Source organism: Tenrec ecaudatus, chromosome 1 (assembly GCF_050624435.1).
Source record: "Tenrec ecaudatus isolate mTenEca1 chromosome 1, mTenEca1.hap1, whole genome shotgun sequence".
In the NCBI taxonomy this organism is placed as follows: Eukaryota; Metazoa; Chordata; class Mammalia; order Afrosoricida; family Tenrecidae; genus Tenrec; species Tenrec ecaudatus.
Window position 1 is genome coordinate 20,729,635 of NC_134530.1, and position 6,670 is coordinate 20,736,304.

Consider the following 6,670-nt stretch of genomic DNA (forward strand, 5'->3'; position numbering starts at 1 on the left):
AGTAGCAGTGAAAGCATTTGTATTGCTTCATATTTTCACCAGCAATTAGTTTTGCCTTTCTAAAATGTGAGCCAGTCTAGTAAGTGTATGAATTATGAGTTGTGGACATGGTTAATGTTCTCAATTGCTAACTGAAAGACTGGAGGTTCTAGTCCATCCAGAGGTGACTCTAAAGAAAGTCTTGATGGTCTGCTTCCAAGAAAGTATTCATCGTAAACCCTATAAACCATAGATCTAATCTGACACACAGAGTTAGCGTGAGTAAGAGTCCACTTTAAGGCAACTGATGAAAATGAAATAGACATGTAGTGGTATCTCATTGCGATTTAATGTATAATTCCGAATGACCAAAGATACTGACCATCTTTCATACATGTATTTGCTAAGTCAGTGACTGTTGACATCTGTTGCTGGGTTTTTTTTTTGGTTTTCAAATGAATCATTAGATTTTCTATTGTTGAGTGAGCTCTGGCGGCACATTCTGGCAAGCACTGCCTTGCTAACCTGCAAGATTCAGACCCACCAGCCACTGCGTTCATGGGAGACAGATGAGGCAGTCTACTCACACAATGATTTACAACGCGCCAAAAGCCCTACATAGGGTCTCTATGAGTCATAATCAACTGACTGGCATTGGGTTTTGTTTATCTTGGATACAAGTGTATTATCTGTATCGCAAAAATGTTACCCTATTTTGTGCCTTCACTTGTAATGATCAGTGTGTAAGAGTAGGACAATGTAATGCTAAAAAACAGTCTGTCATCATTTATTTTTCATTCGTGAATCATACTGGTGTTGTATTTACAAAACTCATAACTAAACTGAAAAGGGCCTATATTTATCATGAGTTTGTTGATACCAATACAATAACTTGCCTGGATGTTTATTAGAATTGTACTAAGTGTAGAGATGACGTTGCAAAGAATTGACCTCTGAAAAAATATTGTCTTCTAAACCATGAGCAGAGAATCTCCATTTAGCTCTTTTAGTAGGAGTTTGCACTTTCTTCATGTAGTCTCTGTGAAAATTTTGTTAGACTTAAACATACCTACTTAATGTTTTTAATGTTATTGTAAAGTGTTGGGGATTTTTTCATCTTTAAGTTTAATTACAACCAATCATTGGTATATACGAATGAGATTCACTTTTGCATATGTATCTTGTAGCTTATGATCTTCACATATTTGTTTATCCATTCCAGGACATTTTTTGAAAATTATTTTGAACTTTCTACATTAAAAAAATCATTCAATCTCTGAACAAACATTTTTGTTTTTCTTCCTAATCTTTATGTTTTTATGTCATTTTTTGTTTTATTTCACTACCTCTGACAAGTATGGTTTTGATTAGAACTGAAAAGAAGAGGCACATTTGATAGGGACTAATCCTTGCAGTAAAGCATTTGGTTTATCGTCACTGTGATGAAAAAAATTAGTATTTTTTTGTATATTTAAAAAGTCAAATTCAGTATACTTTGATTGCCATCTGCTGAGAGGTTTTTTTCATGAGTGTATTCATGATTTTGTCCTGGAACATCTGATAGTGTTTTCCTTCTTTGTCTTTTGATGTGTTGGTTTGGATTGGTGTGATGGATATGGATATGGCTATGGATAATAGCGGAAGCATTTGTGTGGTCCACATATGGATTAAGCTTTTGGTGAATTCCCTGCCCACTCCCACCCCACTCCCCGGACCATATGTGAGGGATCTGAATAGCTCTGTTATCAGACAGAGGGCATTGTAAAGTCAATTATGGCAGATGTAGTTAGGAAAAAATGTAATATATTATCATTTGATCTCCTCTTGACCCATTTTAAAGCTTTTTCAAGTTTTGTTTTGCTTTTTAATGAAGGGGAAATACATGTGGATTAAGCCGCTGGAGAGCCCCATCTGACCATGGGCCAGGGTTGTGAATAGCCTTGCTAACATACAGAATGCATTGGAAAGTGGATTGGTGTAAATGCAGTTAGGTTAAATGTAGCACTCTATCATTTGAGTTCCCTCTATGATCCATTTTAATTTCTTCTAGGGTTTAATATTTTATTCTTTCTTTTCAATTGATGTATTCTCTGACTTTGCTCGCTTTTTGTTCATTTTTTAATGTTTTTCTGTATATGCTTTCCAGGATGATAAATCTACACAGACAATAAGTGGATTCATAGTTCCTTGAGAGTATGGCAGGGGAGAGAACTGGAGTGAAGTGGGTAGCTAATCACAATGAGTACAAGAATAAAGAAACGTCCTGAAACGGTGGTGATGGCTGTACAACTCTCCTTGATGTGATTGCACCATTGAATTGTATGGTGTGTGAATTAAATACCAATAAAACTGTTGGAGGGGGTGATACAAGATCCCCAATTCATACCCTGCCACCGAGTTGACTGTTTCTTGAGATCGCTACAACTATGGTGATCCAACTGGAATCTATGATTTATAAAACCCTATTCTCACAGGAGAATCAAGTTGAGTGGTTTATCTTTTAGAATGTGTTTGTTTGGTTTGGTTTAACTCAATTAACTACACCTCAAGTGGGTAGGTATACAGTGCCACATACATGGTTGGTTAATTGGATGGTTGGTTGACTGGTTGTGTGTGTGGGGGGGGGGGTGTACAAGTCTGTGTCTGATACAAATTCTAATTTACTACCACTGAGTCAATTCCCACTCACAGTGAAGGTGTGGGTTTCTGAGACGCTTTCTATGAGAGTAGGAAGTCTCATCTCTCTCCCAATGAGCAGATAGATGGTGGTTTCAAACTAGCTACCTTGCATTTAGCAGCTCAATACGTAACCCGTGTGCCACAGGGACTTCGGTGTATTGTTATTGTTATTAGGTGCCGCCGAGTGCAGCCCTATGAAGACTGGAAACAATGAAAGGAAACACCAAATGCCCAGTTGAGTGCCATCCTTACAATTATTCTTACATTGGAGTGCATTGTTGCATTCACTGTGTCAATCCATCTCATTGCGTGCATTCTTTTTCTCCGCCTCTCTGCTTTACCAAGCATGAGATCCTTCTCCAAGGACTTGTCTCTCCTGACAACACGTCCAAAGTATGTAAGAGGGCGTCTCCCCCATCCTTGCCTCTAAGGAGCACTCTGGCTGTACTTCCTCCCAGATAGAATAATTTGTTCTTTGGCCATCAGTGGTACTGTCAAAATTTATCACCAGTGCCATAATCCAAATGCACTGATTATTCCTCATTCCTCCTGACTCAGTGTCTGACTTTCACATGCTTATGAAGTGAACGAAAAAACTATGGCTGTACCAGCCACACCCTAATCCTCAAAATAACCTCCTTGCTGTTCAACACTTTAGTCTTCTACAGAAATTTACGAAAAGCAGCGTGTCATTTGATCTCTTGACGCTGTTTCCATTGTTGAATGATCATCAGGAAAATTTTACTTGCATGTGATATCAATTATTTTGTTCTAGAACTGTACATTCTGTTGGGTTACCTTTCTCTGGATTGAGTAATATGGGTAAATATGGATCTCTCAGAACTTTGGCCAACTAGCTGTATTTTTAATTTTCTGACATAGACAAATCAGTGCTTTCAGTGCCTCAGCATTTGTTAAAATATTTCAGTTGATATTACATTAATTCCTGGAGTCTGTTTTTGGCTAATGTGTTCAGTGAGGCTTGGATTTCTCTTCAGTGCCATTGGTTTTTGCTCGTGTGCTACGTCTTGAAATGGTTGAATGTTGACTAGTTCTTTGGGGTGTGGGGACTCTGTGTATTCTTTCCATTTTCTTTGGATGCTTGCTGCATCATTCCATTTTTTTTATAGAATCTTTCAATACTGCAACACAAAGCTTGAAGTTTTACTTAAGTCTTTTCAGTTTAAGATATGCTGTGTGTTCTTCCTCTTTGATTTTCTAACTCTAGGTCTTTATTTCTATTTAGTCTAGGTATTTACTTCTAACTCTAGATCTACATTTCGTTTACACTGTTTTACTTTGTCTTCCTGAGATGCCCTTTTAAATTTTCTTGTCAGCTCTTTGACTGCATCATCCCTTCCATGTTCCTTAGGTACTCTGTGGAAATACTTGTAGGCTTCTTCAATTTCTGCATCACTAGCTTTCGTGGTTGGTGCATACATTTGAAAAATAGTTGTATTGATTGGATTTCCTTGTTGGTATATATTAACCTATCACAAGCAGCAGTGAACTTCAAGATAGACTGGCATGTCCTTTTTGATGATGTTTCCGATGCTATTCCTCTTGCCTCTGTCATTGTCAGCATAGTAAACCAGAAGGTTATCTGATTCCAAATGGCCAATGCCAGTCCATTTCAGCTCACTAACTACTAAGACATCAATCTTCATGCATTCTATTTCAGTTTTAACAACTTCCAGTTTTCTTAGATTCATACTTTGTACATTCCAAGTTCCAGTTAGCAATAGATGCTTGCAGCGGTTCCTTCTCGTTTGTGTCGTGCCCCTCAAACAAATGAGGGGTACTCCTTCAGGCTTTTCTCATCTATGGAGTGCCATAGATGAGACTCTACTTCAGGAAGGCAAGTCTTCCTCGGTCGTAGGATGAGTGCTTTCCAACCTGAGGGGCTCATCTTCTGGCACTCTGTAGGACAATGTGCTGCTACTACTCATGAGGTTTTGGTATCTGACAATGTTCTGCTGCTGTGCATAACGTCTTCAGGGGCTAATTCCTCAGAAGTGTTCACTCAATTCCACCTTCGCTATCTGTTCTTAGTCTGAAAGCTCCGCTGAAGTCTGTTCACTTTGGGTGACCCCACTGGTATGGAAATACCAGTGACCTAACTTCCAGCAGCACCACAGCACTAAGCCACTACATTATGACAATTTGACAGACAATTTGGCACAACGTCTTATTTACTGCTTAATAGAAATCCTCTTGTTCCCTGAACACGTAAACATCCTGGAATAATATTTAAAGGCAAAGGCTTTAATATTTAAAGGCAAAGGCTTTTCACTGATGTTTCCCAGTACACTTAATAATGTTTGGCATAAAATAACAGGTTTAAATATTTTTGAATATGCAAACAAAAATCATGGGGGAAATTTTAGAGGAAAAGTATTGCCTTGGGAACATGTTGACTATGGGCAAGGATTGCTAGCCAATTTCAACATCCAAGAGAAGTTGAGATCTTTCGGATTCTATGAAATTCTCAGCTATGAGGCACCAGGTGTGAAGATAATATATTGGAGTCAATTAACATTTTAAAATTACTAACTCTACTACTGTTGTTCCGTTCTTGATTAATGTTTACTGCTAAGTTTAATTGTTCTCATTTCTTTTCCTACAGTTTTATCAGCAATATGGAAACAGGAAACCGAACACATATTACAGAATTCATTCTCCTGGGGCTTTCAGAAGAAACAGACATGCAGCCCTTTCTCTTTGGGTTGTTTCTGTCCATGTACTTAATCACCTTCCTTGGGAACTTTCTCATTATCTTAGCCATTGTCACGGATTCCCACCTCCATACGCCAATGTATTTCTTCCTCTCCAACCTGTCATTTGTTGACATTTGTTTCTCCTCCACCACTGTCCCAAAGATGCTGCTGAACATTAAAACTCAGAAAAAAGGCATAACCTATGAAGGTTGCCTCAGCCAGATGTATTTTTTCATGTTTTTTGGACAATTAGACAACTTCCTCTTGACAGTGATGGCCTATGACCGATTTGTGGCCATCTGTCACCCATTGCACTACACAGTCATCATGAACTCAAGGTTCTGTGGTATTTTGCTACTGGCCTCCTGGATATTGAGTGCTCTGGATTCCCTATTACATGACCTAATGATTTTGTGACTGTCATTTTGCACAGAATTGGAAATTCCGCACTTTTTCTGCGAACTTAATCAGGTAGTACACCTTGCTTGCTCTGACACTTTCCCCAATGACCTAGTAATATATCTTGCGATTGGAATATTTGGTGTTATTCTACCCACTGGTATCTTTTTTTCTTATTCCAAGATTATATTGTCCATTTTGAAAATCTCATCAACAAAGGGCAAGCTGAAAGCCTTTTCCACTTGCGGGTCTCACCTCTCAGTAGTAGTCTTATTCTATGGGACATTTGTTGGGGTGTATTTTAGTTCTGCTGCTACTCAAAACTCCATGGAGAGTGCCATAGCCTCGGTGATGTACACTGTGATCACACCTATGCTGAACCCCTTTATCTATAGTCTTAGGAACCAAGACATAAAGCAGGCCCTAAAAAAACTCATCAGCTAAAAACATTCCTCAAATGGAGGATCATCTTTTTGAGAATTGGTCATGAGTAAATAGACCTTATAAATCCAGAAGATCTCCATCATGATACATTTATTTGCTGATATATCTTATTTTAAGGGTTCAATCTCTTATTTTTTTAAATGTATTATGAGCAACTGTTTATTCCATATTGCCTTCTAGAAATTTGGTCCTCTATGGTTGTGTTCTCACCAAAATCCTCACAACTTTACCAATATACAGCATTATGATAAATGGAGAAAATATGGAAGTTTTCAGGAATTATTTTTACTTGGAACCAGAATCAGCTCCCATGAAAACAACAGTCAAGAAATCAAATGACAACATGCATTGGGGAAATCTGCTACCCAATCCCTCTTTCAAGTGTTAATGAGCAAACACTTCACTCTGAGAATTAAAGTGGGCCTGATCAAAGTTCCCTGGTATTTCTAGTC

General features: G+C 38.2%; 1 pseudogene; it reads left to right on the top strand.

The window, feature by feature from the left end:
• The first annotated feature begins 5,279 nt into the window (after positions 1-5,279).
• On the top strand, positions 5,280-6,218 carry LOC142432399 (olfactory receptor 7C1-like; annotated as a pseudogene).
• Positions 6,219-6,670: the final 452 nt, after the last annotated feature.